The 20,967-nt window shown below is 42.5% G+C and overlaps 1 long non-coding RNA gene across 1 annotated transcript in view; it reads left to right on the forward strand.

Moving 5' to 3' along the window:
• Positions 1–2,769, forward strand: part of LOC125321403 — a 28,473-nt gene extending 25,704 nt beyond the window's left edge. Inside the window, exon 3 of the long non-coding RNA XR_007201531.1 lies at positions 2,759–2,769. This is a non-coding gene — a long non-coding RNA (uncharacterized LOC125321403). The remainder of the gene's footprint in view (positions 1–2,758) is intronic.
• Positions 2,770–20,967: the final 18,198 nt, after the last annotated feature.

Below are 20,967 nucleotides of genomic sequence, written 5' to 3' on the forward strand. Positions count from 1 at the left end.
CAAGCACTGAATATTTACAAAAGCAACATCAGTGCTGCCCCAAAATTTACCAGCTCTCCTGTTTCATTCTCACCAGCACTCACTTTACTGTCAACAAGGACTATTTTCTGGGGTAAGACTGTGCCCCATAGGTAGGACAAAACTTGTAATGAATCATCTTAAAGAAGAGTTTCTAAGTGACTGTGCCTATGAAATCAGAAAAACACATTTGTATACCCTCACAGGTTACCATCACACAGGCATTAATTGCTCCCAACCTATCGAGATGCTTTTGGAAGACCATTGCCACTATGGCTTATATAAAAAATGATGCATTGCTCATAGTATATAGTGTATAAAATATAAAAAACTGTCTAAAATGTAAGGTACATCATGTATAGGAAGCCTAAAGACTGAACACAGTACGGCCCAGCAAACATCAAAGCTGTAATACAGCACCAGATCTTCAGTCACTATTATATGTACTGAGGAGAACACTCATCACAGCCACTGCAGAAAACTAATGAGAACCTTTATCTGAAAGTGCACTCCTCTTCTAGCTCTTGTTTTTCAAGAGGCCAAAGAATGGCACATTAGAAATTGCTGCAGTATGAAAATGAACCCTCTACTGCCAGCTAATCAAACACTACTGTCTGTCTTGCATGATATTGTTGTGGCATTTCCATGGGAAATAATGATATAATAATAGCCTAAAATAGGATGATTCTACCCTGAAAGGCTTTTTCCAAGAACTGTCCCTCTCATCTTCCAAACTGGCCCCAGCCTCACTCACCTTATCAATAAAAGCATGAAGGACCCCAAGGCCAACATTCACCAAGTGACTCCAGATGCTACTTGAACAACACACCTTTACTATCCTCATTAGCAAGACATCCTACAAACCCTCTGAGCCCTCACTTGTGCTTCCCACAGTGTAATACACTTCAGCCAGTGCATGGGATGGTAGAGTGATAACTACACAGCTGAACCTGAACAATCACTGTGTGCGTGGTGGTACCTATGCACTAGGAAAGACCTAGCTCATCTCTTGCTAAGGACCTAGTATTCAACTAATTCCCACTTCTCATCAAACAATATCTCTGCCTCTAGTCTCTGTACCCAGATATTGTCTACCAGGGAAAAGAAATTCATCATTTCAGTGCATGACAAAATATATGCAATCTGTAGAGATACTGGATTTATGTCACAGTATTTCATGTGTCCTGAACACTAATCTTACTGTGCTACTCAGCTTATAAATCATCTGTCTCCCTAATTCCCCTAGGAGGTGAAAGTGCTTTGTGAGCTCTCTGGAAATTATTAACAATCCTTGCTATTTCGTAATGTACCAATAATCTCTGTCACAGCCTCCAGCCTCACTAACACTACTCTAGTTAAATTCAAAGCAGCTATTCTCAACTTGTACTTGCTCTGAGATCTGCTGCTTCTATTTCACACTTGAACTTGTAGAACCAACAGCTTGTCCACTTTTTCCAGCTGGCACAGCTGACCTAATGAAAGGTAAAGTTCTGGCTCTACTCATCGTCTTTTCCATGTTTTCAGATCTGCAGAGTCCCATAAACACAGAATACAGAGCACATCCTGAAAAAAAAATCTGCCTTTCTGCACTGCTGCTGCCCAGTAACTGCTGTCAAATCTCCCCTATCACTCTTCCTGTAATTTCCTGCCACAGCTCTTCATTTTATATTTTCTTTATTGCCTCTCTGTCTTGCTTACCATTTCCTTGCTTTGCACTTCCACCAGGACTCATCAATGGAGTACTGCTGTTGCTTCAGAGGTTACCAGCAGACTCGGGAGATTAGCACAGAGCTGGAGGAAGATGTGAGAATAAGAGGAAGATGTCGTAACCATCTTGCACTAGCCACAAACACAGATGAGTTGTACACATGGCTTCACTCCTCAGGTCCACCTAAGCCTCTTCTAAAAACTCACAAAAGCTTCTAGGCTCCCCCATGGCATGCAAGAGGAAAGGTACGCCACCTGCTCATACACCTTTTCTTTTTCCTTTGCCCTAGTGGGACTCCAAAGTTGTGTTTCAAGAAGGACATGTTTGTGATAGATGAAAATACAGCTTTAGTCCAAATTAGGTTACTAAGTGACAGCAAAGGAAAGAAGTTGGAAGAACTGTCACCCAAGATGGGTTCTCCTCCAGTCAGCCAGCTATTTTTCTCCCTCCTCTTCCCAGTTTTCTCTCAGGTCTCCCTTTATTAGCATTTATTTATTTATTTCTCCTGAATGCTTTTCAGGATGCAGAAATATAATTCCTAGCCTTCCCATCCTACTGCCTTTATAGTGAAAGCTCTGAGAGGCTGGCAGGGAGGGGGGTAAGGATAACTGAAGACTCACATTTCCCCCCATGGTCTGGTCCCAGGAGATTTATCACCTGAAATCCCAGTGCTATTAATCAACAGTGACAATCTCAATGTTCCCTATGCCCTGCCCACACAATTACCAGATACCATATTAACTTCTGGGACTTCTGCTTATGCTAGAGCTTTTTTTGGTTTGTTCTGTAACAGGTTCATCCTGAGAGATCTAGACCACTTCATGACCTCACTGTATACAAGCCTTACGGCCCACCAGCAGATTTCAGCTCCTCTGGAGCAAAGCACCACATCTATTTTTCAGCTGCCCCCAATACTGCATATGCAGACATTACAGCAGATGATCATGCAGAGCCCTCTGCCACCCCAGACTGACAGGAGTGGAATTTGCTGAGGCAGAGTTATTGTTACTTAGAACCCTGCATGCAGAATAGGGAAACAGTCATTTTAAGAACAAAGCAAAAATAATATTCTGTGCTTAAGAAAGCCCAGCCCAAGAGGTCCACATGTCTGCAAAGAAGATAATATAAAAGATAGTCTATGGGACAAAAGGAACTGTAAAGGTGAAAAAGGGAGTTTTAAAGGAGGAAGAGGAGAAAGGTGACAAAAGGATGACTACTTAACAGTAACACAATCTCCAAGAGAGAAACACAGAGGCAATAAGAAAAGCACTGAAGGGCATAAGGGGATAGGAATCTGGAAAGGAAAAAGATACAGCAAGCATATTTTGCTTCAAGCAATACCTTTAGATGGAGCAAAAAAGAGTGAAAAGGCAGGAAAAATACTTCAGTAGATGTCAGATAAGGCAGTGGCTTCTAGATGAGAACAAAGCTCTTGACTAGGACATTTTATTAGACAAGATACCCATGGAGGCTTCAAAGAGCTACAGGAGGCAATTAGAGCTTCGGGAGAGAAAGAATGCTGTGTAAAGGGTTAGGAAGAGGGAGGGAGGCTGGAAGAAAAGACAGCTTTTATAGTAAAAAAAAGAAACAGATCATGGACTGATGCTTTACCAGTAGCAAAAGATAGAAATTTAAGCTGTGCAGGGGCACATAGTAAGCCAGGCTGAATATGGAGACACAATGACAGAGAACTCTCAGAGGACACTTGAAAGAAGGGTTGAGTTCACAGTAAAAAGTAAAAGAAAAAGACCAGAAAGTTTAAGGGCTTTCATCATGGAGAAATAACAAGATAATATGATGATATTCAAGTGGACATGTACTGACTAATACTAGACTGAGTGGAGCAGAATTGACAGAAACAGGGCAGATTTTGAGAATCATCAGCTTTTGATAACTCAAGTAGAGGCAGAATGGGGGAAAAAAATCTCACAACTGAGATCAGATAAATACTTACAGGAACACAAGGACCTGAAGGAGCCATTGAAGTAGATGTTGGAACAGATGCATTTGGAAGGAAACTTGAAGAGATCAGGGTAGGGGATGATGGCAGTGCAGTATGACATGATATGACAATATGATATGCCATGACTTGTCAAAAACCAAATGAGCTTTAAAGGGGCAGGGTTATGTCCCAGTTGCAGAAACAACCCAACTGTGGCAGTCTGCACAGAGCACCATATCCCTGTCGATGATGCCACCTCAGGTAAATTACTTGTTAACTTGAGGTTCTCTTGTCCTACACCACAATGTGGTCACAGGTTAGATCTGAGAGCAAAAATAACAAGCAGAGAGAAATTAAACAAACCCAGCAACAAGAGTAAGACACAGAAAATCACAGATTTCACAGATGAAAGAGAAGACAGCAAAATTAGGTTTTATAAATGGATCCAAACATTCAGAGCTTTAAAGTGAATCTGACTGTCCTGGTGAGCTCTCAGGTAAAGACCATCAGGCTTCAAAACTCAAAACAGAAGAGCCCTTAGTAGAATAAAAATAAGATTATTTGATTCTTTTAAATAGAGAAAACTTCCCAGCATGTTAGTCAGGAAGCACAGAAATAAATATATAGTCTATACACAACTCTCCCTCACCCACTGTGACCTTGGTTGCAATTAAGTTGATGACCTTCTGAGCTGCTAAAATTTTGTGCTTACACTCTATTGCCTAGGAGATTGTTTCCATATCTCCTCAGCTTGGATGCCTCCTCCCCTACAGCTGCCCCTCTTCTTAAATTGCAGCCCTCAATTCCCTTGGTGATTCTTTACCCTACAGCACCCCGTAGCCTCTATTAAATAATTCCTTCTTTTCATCTGCGGCAAGGCTTTCCAAATGAAGAGGTGTATTACTGGTGGGGTAGAAAAGTGAATGTCTTGTCTTAGGATAAACAAGAACAAGTCAAACAGGCAGTGTGTCTACAAGTACCAAAAGAACAAAAAAAAGTAATTACAAAAAAGTAGTATTAGACTGCTGAGAAGGAGAAAGCATTTTCTAACTGGATTGTGCATCCAAAAGCAGCTAAATTCAGTGATAGCTAGCAAACATTCAATTAACTGAAGTGAATTTGTGGATTTCTTATTTTCTAGGAGAATAATTTTGCATCACAAACATTCTCTGATGTAGTCAGCTTGAAGACATTTTTAGCAGAGAGGACCAAGGAACATCTAGGAAATACAGATCTACTTCTAATGATCAAAACTTATTAATGATGCCTCTAAGACAGTGAATTTGTTATTATTCCAGCACAGAGAATCTGCAGCTTGTGCCTTTCTTCCCCTTCTCCCTGTAGATTGCTTGTTGCACAGGTAAAATGAATAATTGCTCATTAGATCTGTCAATCATGCCATGACAAAGAGCCTGACCAACACCATGAGGGTGGAAAGAAAGTGCAGTGATGAGCTCTGCAGAGCTGGCCTGCCACAGGCTCCTGGGCTTGAACTGTATTTGGCTAATTTCAAGTGGAGAATGATGATTCTTACATGAAACGTGGCCAACTGTGAAGATGTGTGGTCATAGTTGAAAGGTTTAGGAGGAGGAACTGGCTTGCAAATGAAATTATTTGGGAAAGTTTCGAGGACATGTTTATGGTGTGCTTGAGCTGGAGTTGGTCAAGAAGAAGGAACCATGACTATGGACAGAGTATCTCCAGGAGGCCATGACTAGGATTAGATGTATGCAAGAAAAATTATTTTATTTTCCTGATATATGGTCAACTTTCAAATGCCTGGAAAGTAATTTCTCTGAAGCCCTATGATCTATAGATCTCTATGAAAGAGTGATCACATTACCTAATTTAGGGCACTTGAGGAGCAAACTGGTTGAAAAGGACAGTCCTAATTTTTTGTGTACTGGAACTAGTGATCAAGAAACTTGATGCAAGGAAAAAAAGTAATTTTCAACCAGCTCAGGTTTCCATTCCTGCTGATGGATGACCATGTGAATGTCAGTAAAGAAGGGATCAGGAACACACCTAGAAATGAGGAAAGGGACTGTGTTTTCTGATTGCAGCAGAGATATAATCCACCATAAACCTTTTCTCAGCAACACTAGGGTCTTGTTTACATTTCAGACTTTTGTCATGATTAGAGCAAATGCTATGACCTGCTTGCATGAACCATGGTTGCTAAGTACTAGTTGTTGGCAGTGCTGGTTTGTCCCATCCTGTCTCAGATAACTGAGATACAGGATGTCAATAGAAGGGTTGTAGCATAGATGTGTTACCACTACCACTGAAGATTTTTTACATACCTTATTTACCAGGACAGTTATACTAGTAAATCCTGAAAAGTTTTGACTAAGCTTCCTCTTTTCTTTCTCCTTTCCCCATCTAAATGCAAATACCCATACAAAACCACGTAACCCTCCAGCATAGCTGGGGTCTTGCCTGTTTTCCATAAAACAATCCCTGGTGGTAATATGAGATAAAGACTAAGGTAAACAGAGGGAAGATAGTGTTTCTTTTGGCAGCCTGAATAATAAATCCATCACAAATGAGGGCAAAGAAATTCCCCTGCAGCAATAACCTTTGCTGTTATCACTGGCTCCTGATACAGGGATGATAGTGAGAATCAGCATGACATTCACTGGACTCCCTCTCTCTTCTATCAGCCCCTTGCTTTGACTTGTAGGAAAGTGTTGGGGGAAGGGAAGAAAAATTGCATCAAGCACATGCATCCAGGCTGAAGTACTGGGCCACTCTTTGGCATGAAGACTGCAAAAAGTCTTTTCTCTGTCAAACTTTTTAAACTGCTACACACCTACTAGCAAGAGCCAATTTTGATTGTCACAAGGGAAAAAAGGTGCAAGAAGTACCCCATACCATGAGGGGAAACAATCTCCAGATGCCAAAGAGACAGGTAGCTTAGTATATTAATCCTAGGACAAGATAAAGCAGCAGAAGAAACTGCAGGAAGTTCCCCACGAACGGCATTGTGTCCCAGGGCTGGCATTTAATGTCTGTGCCATCTAAAAATATTAAACCTGGAACAGGAGTCCAGGAAGGGACTGTAGGTCGACGCTGGAAACTATTGACCAAGGACAGGAATGGTGGAGAGAGAATAGGTCAGTGAAAAAGAAGGTGCTGAGAATAAATGGTGGAAACTATTCTGACTTTCACTTAAGTTGGGAACTGAAATTAGTTCTATGAGCTGCTAAACTCAGTCTGTTTATGAGAAATTACAGATTTTTGGATGCTGTGATTGTTCAAGAGCATTGCTCACAGTCCTGCTCTTCCATTATTAGGTGTTCAGAATCAGCAATAATGCCTAGGAGCACTTGTGGTATCTGGTTCAAGCACTGCCCTTGGTCTGGGGTGTATATCAACTTTTTCCTGTCTATAGCAGAGCGAGATTCTATTCCACACTATATCTATAGCATATTTTCACAGGAATGAGTCAGAAAAGAAAAAAAAAAGCAGAGATAGCCTTTGTGAAATATTTCAAATTCCACTCACTCTGATGCTTTTTCTTGCATCAGGAAGAGTGCTGCTCTCTTGCAGGTGCACTGGCTGGGCTGGGGACCTTTACTTAGGAGGAGAAGGACAGAAATGCCCCAGACCACTGGTTTTTGGGCACCATGAGGACCACGAGCTCACACAAGTCTGCAGGCTCCTCAGACCCATCATGCTGAGGGACAAGTTAGGCTGCTTGCTGAAGACTCATTGCTCCAAGAAGAAGATGCAGCTGACACTTGCCATGGCAGCTTTCAACCTCATCTTCATCAAGGAGGAAAAGCATGCAAAGGGTGTTGCTTTGGTGCTTCCCTGTACCACAGGGACCACAGCTCTGGCTACAGAACTTGCTGGTAGAAAGCACAGCTGGTACAAGTGCCACTGCCACTGCCAGCCAACAGGTTCCTTACCCCCCTTTCTTCTCCCTCTAAATAAAACTGCTCCAAATGCCATAATTAAATCCCACAGGATAGAGTTGAGGTCTCTGTAGGGGCAGAGTATTCTCCTTGCTTTGAGCAGGAGGGTTCTCCGTTGTCTTCCTGCAGGAGATCTTCACCAATCTAACTGTACTTTGTGGTAGGACCACTTGGACAGACATGTCTATCTGTACAATTTCATATTGAGTTTTGCCACACTGATCTTTACAGTCCTGTCCTCTCTTGACCTATAGTCTTGTATGCTGGGGAACATGATCATTGCCCTGAATCAGCAGCTGAGTATTCAGATCTGCTTAGGAGTGCATTAATGTCTTTAATATCTGTGTTCTGATACCAGGTCTGAAATGCCATTTTTATCAAGATGTCTTCCTCTGCAGTCCGCAGTCCACAGGAGGGTCTGGACCCAGCTTTGAATTTTTCTTACAGAGCTGCATTGGAAATAAGAGGCAGATATCATTGAGAAGACAGGAGGTCAGCACTCCTTAAAGGATTCCTGGTACACCCTCCAACCAGATAATAAGTATATCACCTGCATCCTGGCAGAGGACAGCACTCATGTCAAGGATCTGAAGCAGACTAAAGAAGGGCTGAGGCCTTTTTGTGTGGACCTGTTCTCTTTAGATACCAATATGGTGCCCTTCAGTAACCTCCATGTCTTCTGGAAATGTTTCACTTTTTTGGTCACATCTCTTAACAGATTAAAAAGCTTCTTTTTTTTAATGTGGTTTTCCATTTGATCCATTCTAGCGGATGTTTTGACCCTTGTTGCTTCCACGGGAGTATTGACTCCAAGCACATTGTGATCACCATGAAGGAGTGGTTTTAGATAAGATGTTGAATTGTTTAGCATGGTATATCAGGTTCAGCTGATGTATGGTTATGGAATCAGTTGCATCAGTCTTCCATATCCAGTAGCAAAATGTCATCAGCTGATGATTGTTCATCAGCTTCAGAGATGATCCATTTACTACAGAACCAAACATACTGATCTGGGAAAGTGGAAAGAAGAAGAGAGAAGCCTCCACATATAAAAAAAGAGTTGGGCTGGAAGTGAAAACCACTAAAGGTTCTGAGAGTGAAAAATCTTTGTGGAAGGATTTGGAAAGGGTGTTCCAGAGTCTCTTAGCATGTTCTGTTAATCCACTACATTATTATTACACTACCTATTTGCCACGTAGCATTCAAGCGGTTTCCCACAGTGATGGAACAGTAAAAGTAGAGAATAAAGGTGACATACAGCAACTCAGGGCTAGAACTAATCAGGAGTGAGAAGTCCCATGGGGAAGGACTACTTCTTGTAGATATTCTGACTCTTTCTGAGGGCTTGCATTGAGGGGCTACTAGTCAGGATGGAACAAGATGCTGTACCTGAGCTCTGCATGGAAAAGGCTGCCTGTCACACTGTGCACCTGCCTAATCAAAAGCCAGTGATGCATCAGACCCTGACCTTCTTAGTCTCCCTTGTTCCACATTTCCAGACAAATTGTCAAGTCTGGTCTTTTATCTTTTGGTATAAGGCAATTATAAGAAAAAAAAAAAGCACTTTCCTGGGGTCATGGCGTAAGAGTACTTGATACTGCTTTTGAAATATAGCTGGGTTAAAGAAGAGAGAACACACAGAAATTCAAGATTTTTCAGCGTTGGTCTGAACCGTCACAGCTGTCCCAAAACTGTGAGTGGCATAATGAAAGGATGGTCATATTCCCTTCCTTGCACCAGCTCTGATATGTCTGTCCTGAGCACTGTGAAAGGTAAACCGATGGAAAACACTCACGTCGTCACGCAGTTAACTGCTCGGAGTCGTGCTTTGAGCGAGTCCACCGCAGGTCAGGGAAGCAGCATTTAAGTACAAAGCTGTTCGTGTGGCTGTCAATAGATCATGTCAGCCACAATGTACATGCTCACATGCAGCACTAAAACACATGTGTAGGCAAGAGATCTTTGCTTAGCCCTTGCTTCATTTTCCCAAGAGTAAGACTTCCATGTGTCTGTGGAATAAAGTTCCTACACCACACTGACTGTTTCTTCTTCACTACCCTGGTGCACAGCTGCCATATGTTTAATCCTGCTTTTGCCTTTACCATTCCTGGAAAGCTTAGGTGAACCTGCAGCTCTTTTGCCCTTTGAGCCTGGAGCATTATGGACTTCAAACTAATGGAAATCAGGTTTCCAACATGTCCTATTTCTATATGGAATTGGAACTAAAAGCAGCCTGCCCTCAGTACCATGTCCTCTATGGCTGATAACAAACTTGGTGCCAAGCAGAATTAATATCAAATACCTCTCTGGTCTGTATAAGGGCTCACAGGCTGTTAGTAAGTTATTCAGAGGAATAAAAACAGACTGACTGAAGAATTCTACAGGGCTTTAACAGGATGATTGAGCAACAAAATTACAGATGAAACAGTCACAATAAATCTGAAGTGATTAAGGAGGAACACGCATTCTAGCTTTGCATACACAAGAACTGTTCAACTATTTAAGCTCCTGGTACATAAGAATAAGATATTGGGGTTACACAGAATGATCATAATGACCTCTTTAGCATTTATTTAGAACTATGATTAAGAAGTAGGAAAATAATACCTAATTAAATAAAAAGTACAAGTACATCTGAGTAATGTTTGCCTTTCTGTTTCCCTAGTCTCAAAAAGAATATAGTAGAACTGGAAGAGTTTCAGAGGATGGTCAAATTATGGAGTAGCTGCTGTATGAGGAACAGTTAAGTGGACTGGAACCTCCCAGGCTGGAAAGGACAATGAGGTCTGGACACAATATTGAGCGATATGAGGAAAATTAACTGAGAAGGTTAATTTGGCTGTATCTCAGCCAGGGTCTTGTTCTATTGAAGTCACAACTCCTTGGAATATAGATGCAGGCAAACAGTTTTAACTTGCTTTTCTGTAATAGAAGCAAATGACAGGTTTGTGTGAGTCATTTAACAACAAGCGTAGATAAGAGAGTTCATTACAGGCAAGTAATTAAAAATACATTCTGTGTCATATTTAGAAGACAATCTTGTAGACTAGTAGGTAATTTGCACTGCTGTTCCTCTGTGTACTTTAGCTAATTACAAAATTTGAGCTTTGGTTGGGACACCTGCTGTCTTGTCCAATACCATGTTCAAGCAGTGTCAGCAGGAGAAAGTTGCCTTAGGCTGTGTCCAGACAGCTTTTGGGTGTCTCCAAGGATGCAACAACCACTCCAATAAACCTGTGACAGTGCTCAGTCATGCAAAAGACTCCTTCTTTATGTTCAGACAGAAATTCCTGTATTTCAATTTGTGCCCTTTCAGTCTTGTCCTGTGACTAGGCTCTACTGAGAAGAGAATGGCTCCATCATCTTCAGTTTCTTATCAGATAACAAGACCTCCCCTGAGCCTTTGCTGAACAATCCCAGCTCTTTCAGCCTTTCCTCAGATGTGAGATGCTCCTATTCTGTCATCATCTTTCTGGCCTTTTGCAGAACCCTCCCTGATAGCTCTGTAAATTTTATGAACTGTGGAGCTCAGACCTGGGCATGGGATTCCAGGTATAGCCTTATCAGAGTTAAGCAGAAGGATGTGCTGCTGATCACAACCTTTGGAGCCCTGCAGTTCAGCCAGTTTTCGATCCACTCTGAGGTCCACTTGTCCAGCCTGTACTTAATCAGCTTACTATGAGGATGTGGTGGGAGACAAAAGCATTGCTAAAGTAAAGATAAACATATTGCACTGTTCTTCCTTCATCCACCAGGCTCTCTCACCTGATCACTGAACTATAGGTTGGTTAAGTGTGATTTTCCCTTAACAATTCCATGCTGGCTACTCCCAATTGTCTTTCTGTCCTTCGTGTGTCTGGAAATGATTGCCAAGATGAGTTGCTCTATCACCTTTATGGGGATTGAGCTGAAGTGGGTCAGCCTGCAGTTTGCTGGACTTCTTGCTCCTTTTGAGGATAGGAGTGACATTTGTTTTCTTCCTGTCCTCAGTTACCACTCCAAATCCCAATGACCTTTGAAAGATAATAAAGAGTGGCCTTGCAATGACATTGATGAACTCCCTCACACTGGGGGGTGCATCCCATCAGCTTCCATGGATTTGGGCATGCCCAGTTTGTTTAAATGTTCTCTGACCTCATCCTCCTCTAATGATGGTCCCTGCTCTACATCATTTTCTTTAGAATCAATGTGCCTTGATTCTTTAGAAGAGGGCCCACATTTTCTATTGCTTTAATTTTGATGCTGATACACCTGTGAAAGCCTTTTTTGTTGCCGTTCCTGTCCCTCACCAGATTAAACTCCAGATGAGCTTTGGCTTTCTTAACCTCATCCTTGCACACGTGGCTGGTGTCCCTAGATTCCTCCCAGGTCACCTGTCTGAGTTTAGTCAGCAGCTCCTTCCTAATTCATGCGGGACTCCTTCTGCCTTTGCTTGATTTCCTGCTCATCAGGATGGATCATTCCTGAGCTTGGAGGAGATGATTCCTGTACCACAACCAGCTCTCTCAGACCCCTCTTCCCTTCAGGGCCATTTCCTGTGGGATTCTTCCAAGAAGATCTCTGAAGAGTCAAGGACTTCTCTCCTGAATTCAAGGATTGAGATCTTATTTTGAGCCCTTCTCCCTCCTCAGATCCAGAGGCTGTCCAGGATGTTCACACCCCTAACCAGTCCTTCCTCTGCAAGTATCAGGTCCAGCAGAGCACCTCCTCCTGCTATCTCCTTGATTATCTTGTTATGAACTTGTTGGCAATGCACTCCAGAAATCTCCTGGATTGTTTGTGCCCTGCTCTAACTGCTGCAGCAGGCTGCTTCCAGGGACTGTGAAATGACCTCTTCCAACTGTCTGAAGAAAGCAACATCTAATTCTGAGATCTGTTTGCAGGACGTGGTCAGTCCTGCAAAGCCTTCCTAGGCTGACCACATACTCAAAAATAGATTCTGTAGCTGTTAAAAGCCATATGTTCCTCCTCACAGTTAAATACTTTGTCAGCTTCTGTGACTGGTCTTCAGGCAAATTCTCTTCTCTTCAGTGTCCCAGTAGAGATTTGGGTAACTCCAGGTCTCAGGATATAGACATCCATAGACACTCCAGCAGTTTACACACAATCAAAGGATGTGTATGCTCGACTATGCACAGATAAGACTAGTTGGACAGCCTTTAATCTGAAAAAACTTGGAGGTGTACAAGGTAATGTTTCTTCACAGCACCAAACCAGAAAACAACATACTGCATGTAATTTGTCAGAGTTTTTAGAGCTACAGGTATTTGACTTCCTTTGAAAAAGTGTAGGTGCCACTCACTTGCAATAGCACTGTGCAATAGATGAAGGTGCTTTGTATTTTTATGTGCTTTTAGAATCCACTCTCAATGCTGATAGATGATAGGCAAACATTCCTGATGCATGACCATTTACAAATATGTTGTGGAAATGGATGACTGTCAATACCAACAGCCACTTGGTTCCTTTAAGAACAAAAAGAATCAATTTCTTCACCAAGAGGCAGGAATTTTTTGTAGACAGAAATGGCTGAGTTTTAAAAACATGAGCAAATCCTTCAACCCTGCCTATGTCCTTATCAAGGTCCAAAGACTGAAGTGTTTGTTGCAGTCACAGCTTGTGGAGGATCTCTTTGCTGCCTCTATGTTCAGTGCTGAGAATTGTATGATTAACAAATACAAAAATATTATATGCCTTCCCATGCAAAGAAACAGCAATGAAATCTGGTCCTCCCAAGAAGTTCTTTGCCACTTCACAGTAAATATGAACACTTAAAATAAGCAGGTTCCAATGAGGTAATGTCCAGCATTATAAAACTAACGTCTGTCCTGCCTCTGCATCAACAAGTTAACAGTGATCATTGTATCATACAGGTATGTGGAAGCTGTTCCATCAATACTGAAAGCAGTAACTTCCTGCTACTTTGCTAAAGTAAACATTGACAAAATAACTTTTTTTTATGTGGTGTTTACTGCCAGCTTCTCTTCTGCATGCCCAGGTTCTCTGTTGTGATTTTGGGGAGATCCACAACAGTAGTTGACTTTACCTTGAGGATTATTATTTGCTGTACATTTCTGTATTGATGAATTATTTCTCATCTATCAGACTTTGTATGCCACCTGCTGTACAGCTGGGGCAGTAATCGCTGTACTCCAGTTGCACCTCTACTACCATTGTTGAGAATTATACTAGCAACAGGTCTATCTTTTTTTAATGTCAGGAATTCTGGTCTTTCCACACATATATCCCTGCCCCAAACTTGCCTGAAATAATTTAATCTGCTAAGTTTCCAAAGTAGTACACACCAGATGTCAAAACAATCATGTATTTTCTTTGTCCATGTAAAAAAGCTTATAGCATGCAGCTACCCTATTAGTTTTCACACAAATGTGGGATATCCCCATATGCCATTTACACATGAACAAGTTTTTTTTACTTTTTACAGCACAAGATCAATGGCAAGGTTTAGACAGATTGGCATGCTGCCAGCCCTTGGAATTTATTTCTTTGGGCAGGAGGCCTGTACAATTCATGGAAAAGATTAAAACATGTAATTCTGGATACCTTCACAACAGAACCCAATACCTGAATGATGTTGGAAATGGGTGAAGAAAAATACTTTCCTGCAAGTAGCAGAAAAGGTCCCCTTGCATCCCCTATCCAGGGCACGGTGTCTGCAGGCAACCTGCTCCCGTGGGGCTGTAACTGCTCCCATAGTCCAGTACAAGGACAACATGGGCAGCAGCCAGGCAAGGTAAAATCTTTGGTACCGCTTCTGTTGCATGTGCAAAAGTTAAATTAAACCAAACATTCTCCATGAGAAAAGTATTTAAGTCAGGAATGTGCAGCACTTGTGTGCAGCTGTAGGTGCCACCTCAGGAAGTCTTGCCTGGATGATTGATTGGAGAGGCTGAAGGAGCAGGGCTTATTCACCCTAGAGAAGAGGCTGATTTGCAAACAGCAAATGGAAATACTCTCAGAGGGAGGGTGTAGACAAGACAGCGCCAGGCTCTCCTCAGAGCGGCACAAGGAAGATGCAAGAGGCAACAGCCATGACTTAAAACAAGGGAAATTCAGGACCAAGCAGGGGGCTGGACTGGATACTGTCAGTGTTCCCTTCCATTCTAGATACTTTTGTGATTCTTGGATTTTTTGCTTTGATGGCAACAAACCAGAATACTGTCAGGCAAACTTCAATTATTAATAGAACTATGGAGAGCAGGCCTGCTAACAATACAAACTGGAAATGACAAAATTTCCTCAAGAAGCTGCTAGGTCTCACAGCAGAGCTTATGACCACAGCATACTATAGCAAAAATTCCTATCCCCATCTTTTAAACAGGTAAGGCAGCCCTGAACATCTCTCCCATGCAGAGATGGACTGAGGAAAGAATTCCTTTTTTTCTTTTCCATTGTCATTGTCGGCAGCCTACATCTTGCCACGTACAACTTGGCCCCGTGTTCATCTTCATCTTTTGTCCTCTCCAGCTTTGGAAGTGGCAATACAAATCTGCACAAGTGATCTTTCTCATGACCTCAGCTCCCCAGGTCTCTTCTGCCTTCTAACATTACTTTCTGTATGATTGACAACACCTTCAAAAATAAAAAGAGGAGAGGGGAGCTGTGGAGAATCCCCCCTCTGCCTTGGGACAGCGTGGGGAAAGGGTCACATGGGATATTTTTAGAACAGAATCCAATGGCAGTGATGTGAGGAAGGCGCAGAGAAAAACACAGCTGTGAAACCTAACACTTGGCCTCATCTATACTGAGAGCAAGAGCAGCAGAGAAACAAATTGAGGAGACACAGCAGAACACAAGAGTGAGGAGAAGGTATGTGAGGATAACAAGGGAATGGTAAGAGAGTAAGTGACAAAGAGGCAAGGAACACCTGGGAAACAAATAGCTAAAAGACATTATTGGAAATGGCAAAAAAAAAAAAAAAAGAGCCAGGAGCAGAAAAAAATTAATAAAGTGGCCATAGTATATAAACAGAGATACTTCAATCATAGAAGGGATTTAAGGACAAGAAATGGTCAGCTGACTCCTCAGCACTCTCATGTAGATGACCTGTGACCTTGATGGCTGACCAGCAGCTACCTTATCTGCCATCTCTCCTCATCCCAAGGTGTAAGGGTTTCATAAGTGACTTGGCCTGTGGATTGTGACACTGCAATAGATTTTCTAAATCAGAGGAAAATAGCAGTCATTCCTACAGTCTTTGGAGCCAGGCAATGACCTGCCCAGAGAGCAGTGGTTGTTTTATGTCTGAAAACTGATGTATGCAGCATTAGTTCAGAAGCGCTCTCTGCTTCTGTTCACTCACTAAACAAGAAAGAGCTAACATGACTGAGTACATGGAGTGAACAGATGTAATGGTGATACTTGAGAGGAGCCTGCTCCTAAAGATAGCATTTTAAGGTGTAAATTGCTAAGATACTCAAGTCCTGAAAGTGTCTGGCAAAAACACTTCAGGCAACAACATCCAGAACTAACAGTCCCTTTTTCATTTTCTACATAATCCTCATAAATGTTCTTCATTTTGCTTCTTTGGAGAAATAATTTATCTTCAGTTGAGATGAGTGATTCAGTGCCTTCTTAGCACTAATGCCTGGATTAGATCCAGCAACTAGCTGCTCCAGTAACTAGCTGCTACTCTGGCTATGATCCCCAAGGACTCGAGTATACATGGTCATTTTGTAAGAATTCCTAACTTAAGAGCCATCTCTAATGAAACAGGTCATAGCATGGCTGCCCCCTTATCATAAATCTTATCAGGGATGAGGGTGACTTGAATTCAACAAAGAACTAGTCCTTTGGGGTTTACCTATGCAGGTACTTGAAGAATCAAACAGATACCACTTATTACACAATCTTGTCCTGTCCAGAAGCCTAGAAGAGCTCTCAAGAGCAAGTATTTGAGATAAATTTATGAATAAATTAATATAATGCAATACAGTGTATTTCTTTCTCTCACAGATAGCTATTTAGTAATGGACAAATATTTTGTCAAAGATTTCCCTTAGCTCAAGTTATATAAATGACACTCTTTGAACTCAAGAAATACGATACTAGTTGTGTCTTCCCACAAGCATTCAACAAAACTCTCATTAGTCTATTTACTCTGACTAGCCTAGTTCTACACTAAGAACCTAAAAGTGAAAACTGAACATGAGTTTGTCGTAGCTGCAGAAGAAATACAGCCATTTTATCCAAGTAGCACACTTGCTATTTCTGCATCTTGTGCTGTCTCATGCTCTCTTCCCTACCGCTGCTTTTGTTTGGGTTTGTAGTATTTCCTTACAGTTCAGTACCTCATGCAATCATTACTTGTTTGTTTATAGTACAAACAGGTCATGGCAATCCCTTTACATCCCACATAAGGCTCAGTCTCGATGTTTTACTGTTGATGCTACTCACTGCTGACACTGAGGATGCTTCTTTTTTATATTTGACGGCAGAAAGTCAGGCCAAGAGAGATGAAATACATCCTGATCCAGCCCTTCCACTGCAGTGATTGGCTTCTTCAGCAATGTTAATACTTGATACGTGATAAATAGTGTTCTTAATAAAACACTGTCAACTTAAGGACATGTGCTTGTGATGTGCCTACATGGAACACTAAGAAATTTACATTCATTATGTAAGTCTGGATTTGAAACCAAGATTTCAGTCAGAAAGAGCTACATGGTCATGCTAAAGATCATCCAGTCTTCATTCATCTGTAAGGTACTCTGTCATACACATGAGCAGTGTCCAGCAGCAGAAAATTTTGGACTGAAAACCACTCTCCAGTTCTTCACCTCAGCTTACTGCTCCCAAAGACAACCACACCTCCTCCTTACTAAACTGGGTGCTCTAGAAACAGAAACCAGAAAGTGTGGCAACAGCCTGTACCCAAATACCTATAAAACAATGCAGTGCAAGACCCTACTCAGATGTGCTCAAGAGATGCCAGAGAGCAACATGTAAAAAAGTCTCCATCTTTCTTTGCAGTAGCTCAAAGAAGATGAGATTTCATTTTTTCCTCAGCCCCAACAGTCTTATTTCTCTCTAAACACTGCTACCAAAACTTTGCATGCTCATGTACGAACAGGCCACTATTCATTTTTAAAGGCTGGGATTTCATTCATGCTGTTCCTTAGGGAGTCTGGACTGTATGATGCTAATTCTCACTTCAAAAGTGAAACCAAAGCAAGAGGCTTTTTAGGCACAGGACAAACTGCTACCTCCACTTGTCCAGTAAAGTGTGAGGATTCATGAGATGCAATGAATCTTAGTTCTCCTAGTTGGCAATAACCCTTTAAAATAGTTAAAGCAGAAAGAGGCTCAACAGTCTGCATCCAAATACCTATAAAACAAAGCAGTGCAAGACCCCACTGGGATGTTCCCAAAGGATGCCATAGAGAAATATGCTGCATGTTCTCACAGCACCCGTAAACACCACTGTGGCAGAATCCTAACCACATCTTCTGGGAGCTGTAACAAGGGGCAGGGAATGGTTTCAGTGCCTTATCTGTGGCTGTCTGGAAAGGAGAAACCCATTCACAACCAGCAGTTGCATTTCTATGCAGCTCTGCAGACTCAGCTCTGACTCAGTCCCACATTTTTTCTAACCTGCCTGGTGATGTAAATTTTTCACCCATGGGGATTAGGAATTCAAGGAGAATATGGTCACATTCTCTCTTGGAGGAAGCCACTATTGGAGCATGTGCTCGGGCAGATCTCTCGCAGACTTTGTCTAACACAAACAGGGAAGGATATTTGTTGGCAAAGAAAACATTCAGCCCCTTAAGCAGAGAGGGAAGACAGCTCCCACGTAGGAAACATTCTGTGCTGCTGCAGGTATCGTACTCACCAGAGTTTCTTGGTATCGGAATGCTTTCGTTGGAGAGGCATCCCCAGTCATATCCCCAGAGACAATGTCCTGTGGAGTAGGGGTTGTTCAGGGCAGTGTCTTCCTGTCTGCCCTCCCCAGCAAAATCATGGAGTGAAACAGGCGCAAGGCTTCAGCTAAAATCCCTGAGCACCCTGAGAGAGAAGGTTGCTGGTGAGGGAAAAACAGAGAGGGAGAGTGTAACCAGAGACTCCCTGCCCCCTCCTGTTCTGTCTGCTTCCCTGCTTTAATCTCTCTCTGCTGTCCTGGCAATGGGACAGCTCAGTAAATTAACAGGAGGAACATTTCCTCCTCCTCTCTCAGGCAGTGTCATTCTTCACTCCATTTGGAAAGGGTGGGGAACCACAGAAAGCAATGGGTACTGGTGGCAGAGAGAGACTAAGGAAGAAAAGGATGGAAATGACAAATTACCAAAATTAGAGACAAGAGAACCATCCTGCAACTTGAGGAGGATTATTCCCACAACCTGTTTCAGGGACAATTTTGTGAAGTGTCAGCATCTGAGAGGGGAAGTTCTCTAGTAGGCCTTGGAAGACTATTCCTCATATGAGTTACTGTTATGCTGTCCTCACATTTCACATGGTTTTTCTTCAAGCATACCCATTATTGCTGGTTACCTCACCACAAATAAACAGCCTTCCTTGCAGTCTTCGTACCTTCGTGAACCTTCATTCACTGGCATAATTCTCAGTATCTTGTCCATCCAGAATCACAGAATGGCTGATGTTGGAAGGGAGCTCTGGAAGTCATCGGGCCCATTTTCCCTGCTCAACCAGGGCCTTCTAGAGCCAGTTGCTCAGGACCATATTCAGATGGCTTTTGAGTATCTCCAACCATGGAGACTCTGCAACCTCTCTGGGCAACTGCCTCCAGTTCTCAGGCACCCTCATGGTGAAAAAGTGTTTCCTGATGTTCAGATGGAGCATCCTGGGTTTCAGTTTGTGCCTTAACCAAATTTCTTATAGCTAAAACGAATTAAAGCTGCTCGACAGCATAGTCAGGAAGGGTTTGTGGGCTGTTGGAGGATCCTGGAACATCTGTAGGGGTGCAAAGTAGGGAGGTGCTGCCTCCTGTCCTGGGTGTCCTGGGCCTTTGCCACAAGAAAAGCAAGGAGCAACTAAGTGTAGAAAGGACAAAATCAGGGTGCTGCTGTGGATTGCTGCTTTGAGAAACAGAGCACTGAGCAGCTGTGGTAACAGCTACATTCTCAGCTGAGTCACAGCTACTGTCTGCTGTACCCTGAGGCAGCAGCAAGAACAGAAGTTTGTGGGGAATGGAGCAGATAATATAGGCCACAGTCCCTTTCACAGACAACTGCTTTTTTTTTTTTTTTAATCATCTGCTATCTGTAAGGATTTTCATTGAGGGATAAAGAAAAATTCTGTATCTAGGAAAGCAGTTACTTAGAGCAATATCATGACTTCCTGAGCTGTTTCTCCCGCTAAATAAAAATTACTTACGTGAGAGCATGTGAAAGGTGAACGTGTCACCTTTATTAAGGCTATCCAGTCAAGGAGCTTTTCAATGCAGAAGATAGGAAGCCAAAAATAAAACTACCCAGAACTTAAAGACAATGGGGAGCAGAGATCATGCAAAAGACCAAATGTCTACAGTCACTATTTGACAGGCCACTAAGAAGGTACATGCACAGCTTTGGAGAGGGCCAGCCTGGAGTTTGTAATTATTACAAAGGGGGAAACAAGGAACGTAAGGATTTGAACTAGGTCTGTGGGACTATGCAAAACTTGTTAAGGAAGATGGTTGGGCAGGAATAAAGAGGGGAATAGATGGAAAAGGACAGCTTTCACGAAAACCAAGGCTGGTCAGTGTCTGTCCTATATTCATATTAAATGCTTTCTTAACTATCTTTCCATGAAATCTCATTACCCCACATACACAAGTGCTGTAAGTTTGAAGTGCCAGCAGCTGGTAAGACTGGCATGAGTGAATTTGGGTCAGCAACTGCAGTCAGATCGGGTTTCTGGGGACAGGAGCTGAAGCAAGTGGGGTCTCAGCAACAGTAGCTGGAGCAGCCACGGCACTCTGGTCCAACTCAATGGGAGCCTGGAGTGCTACAGTTCAGACCTGTGTGAGGGGGCTTGGCAGTAGGAACTGGTCACACCATGGGTGCTGGCAGCCCAGGTTTGTGGTCTTAGCAACAGGAGTGGAGGAGTGTCAGCTCCAGCCTCTAGGATGGGACCTGCACACGTCCTGGGTGCAGCTGCTAAGGCACGGAGCCCAGGGTTTCTGGGCTGGGCAGGAGGAATAACCAAGCCAGGCTTGCAAGAGGCAGTGGCAGTTTATAAAATTCCTTAACTGTTTATTTCTGAGTGAATCCATTTAGAAAATTTAAGCCTATGCTCAGTGTGACCTTTTCCTCTCATCCTTTAAGTCACTTTTCAAGTGACTGAATACCAACAGCTAGCAGTTTGTGTTTTTCTTTACCACCTGTACCTAACAAATCCAAATATTTTATCAATACAGC

The sequence above is a fragment of the Corvus hawaiiensis genome, chromosome 2 (assembly GCF_020740725.1).
Source record: "Corvus hawaiiensis isolate bCorHaw1 chromosome 2, bCorHaw1.pri.cur, whole genome shotgun sequence".
In the NCBI taxonomy this organism is placed as follows: domain Eukaryota; kingdom Metazoa; phylum Chordata; class Aves; order Passeriformes; family Corvidae; genus Corvus; species Corvus hawaiiensis.